Genomic DNA, 2,292 nt, shown 5'->3' with positions numbered 1-2,292 from the left:
AACCCTATCCTATTTTTCCAAACAAAAGTAAGGGGTTTGCAGCACATTAAGAGGTCAGAGTACTTGATTCTATGCAAAAAATATGAGTTTTTTTTTTTCTTAGTGAAAATCGTGCAGGTGAAAGAATCAAAATTTACTGATTATACTACCCTTTATCTTTTCCTTAATTTTCTGTACACAGGCTTGATCCACAATTGACCAGACATCTCATGTCAGACAATAGGCAAGCAAGCAGACACCTCACCAGACCATAAGCAAGCAGCCTAAGATATAATCAAGTCCAATGGCATTACTTTTGTCAAAGCTTCCAAGGACAAGGAACGTCTGGTGAGTAACAAGACAGGGTGTTTTGGAGGAAGTGATTGCTTGCAGTTGCTTCAATCAACTTCTGAGAAGTTAGAAATGAGAGTGACAGATTGACAATTGTAGGGTGACAGTTATTCTAAAGATAAACACTGTAATATGTTTCAAAAGATCAGGAAAGATCAATGGAGTAAGAGAGAGACAGACATTCACCCAAATATTTGTGTGTGTAAAGATAGATAGATAGCTGGAGTGCTAATCAGGCGGTACTGTCATCGGCCACGTCAGCAATTTTGATTTTGATTTCACTTGCCTCAACAGGTCTTCACAAGCAAGGTTTATTGTCCAATGAATGGGGGGTATTCATAAATGGGCTGGTTACACCCACTGGCATAGGCCATGGGCTATGATCTCACTTGGCTTGTCAGGTCTTCTCAAGCACATCATATCTCCAAAGGTCCTGGTCACTAGTCATTGCCTTGGTAAGGCCCAATGTTTGAAGGTCATGCTTCACCACCTCATCCTAGGTTTTCCGGGGTCTACCTCTTCCACAGGTTCCCTCAACTGCTAGGGTGTGACACTTTTTCACACAGCTGTCCTCATCCATTTGCAACACATGACCATACCAGCGAAGTTGTCTCTCTTACACACCACATCTGATGCTTCTTAAATCCAACTTTTCTCTCAGGGCGTTTACACACTGTCGTGTATGCTCACTGACAATACACATCCAGCAGAGCATACTGGCTTCATTCCTTGCATGCTTACCACAATAATAACATTTTTCAAAGGCTTAGTCAAAAGCTTGGGCTGGGCCCAAAACATTCACTAACCCTTAAGCTGATATCCAAAGTGAACATCTGTAAATTGATATTTGTAGGAAAATATGGAAGGAATCCCAGAAGTTGGTGAATTTAAGAGAAGAAGAATTGGATGAAAAGGATCGTACAGAATTTTGGATGGTGCAACAGTATGGACAGTAACCTGTTGTCAATAAATAAACACTAGAGGCCCCAGTAGAGCCATTTGAAGGCATGTGCAGTTGCCAGGGACCTCACAGGTCTAGGAACCCAATTCTGATCTATGTATGCTGTGACTTGCAGTCAATAACATAAATACTTTAGGGTCCAGTACATTCATTTGGCTGGGGCCTAGAATGCTGCTAAGATGGCCCTAGGACCCAGTGCATTGCTTTACCAGCAGGAAGTGGCAGTTATAATGCTGTTAAGCTGGTACTAGTTATGGGTGTGAACACGAGAAGGTGTGAACAAGTGAATTTGGGTGGAGCCTATATACATCTAAATTATTCATTGTGATAACTTAACATTAAAAACTGTGTTAACAATGACTGAAAAATATTACCAAACATTCTACATTTCTCTTCTATTTCATGTTGTTTTAGTATACAGATTAATGAAATAATCTGTATACTGAAGAGAAAGAATGTATTTTATGCAAATACTGATAACCTTAAGATGTATGTAATGTCATTCTGAGAAGAAAAACTATGGTTGTTAATAATCTTCTTATGGTAATCTTACATTGATCCTGACAGGAAACTGAGATGTTTGCTTTATACTTTAATGATGTGAATGAGAACATTATTTATTTAAGATGAAGTCTTCTCAACCAGCTAATTTCTTCTGTATTTCTGCAGTTTCAAAAAGATAATGTAAACCAAAGAAAAAAGTATTAGTATATTGTACATAAAATACAAAGTATGCAATAAATTTGGACACATGCAAGTATCTTTCTTTTATTTTTTACTTATTTCAGTCTTTAGACTGTGGATATGCATAGACATTGCTTTGAAGAAAGTTTAGTTGAATAAATCAACCCCTGAGATTATTTTTTTAAACCTGGTACTTATTCAATTGGTTTCTTTTGCTGAACTGGTAAGTTATGATATATGCTATATATATAATCTGTGGCCTCTGCCAGAAGGGTAGCCAGCTCACTTATTTGTATCTTTACTTCATTGGACACTAA

At 37.8% G+C, this 2,292-nt stretch overlaps 1 protein-coding gene across 5 annotated transcripts in view; it reads left to right on the top strand.

The window, feature by feature from the left end:
• Positions 1 to 2,051, top strand: part of LOC106877276 (tyrosine-protein phosphatase 10D) — an 85,490-nt gene extending 83,439 nt beyond the window's left edge. For 3 of the 5 annotated variants that reach the window (XR_001410359.2, XR_008263440.1, XR_001410357.2), the window contains one exon: positions 182 to 2,051. The gene's annotated coding sequence lies outside the window, so the exon portion shown is untranslated. The remainder of the gene's footprint in view (positions 1 to 181) is intronic. The other 2 variants (XR_001410358.2, XR_001410360.2) reach the window with 2 other exon arrangements.
• Positions 2,052 to 2,292: the final 241 nt, after the last annotated feature.

This window comes from Octopus bimaculoides, chromosome 2, assembly GCF_001194135.2.
Source record: "Octopus bimaculoides isolate UCB-OBI-ISO-001 chromosome 2, ASM119413v2, whole genome shotgun sequence".
In the NCBI taxonomy this organism is placed as follows: Eukaryota; Metazoa; Mollusca; class Cephalopoda; order Octopoda; family Octopodidae; genus Octopus; species Octopus bimaculoides.
Note: the sequence above shows the minus strand (reverse complement) of the source record. Positions and strands in the feature narration are given on the sequence as shown.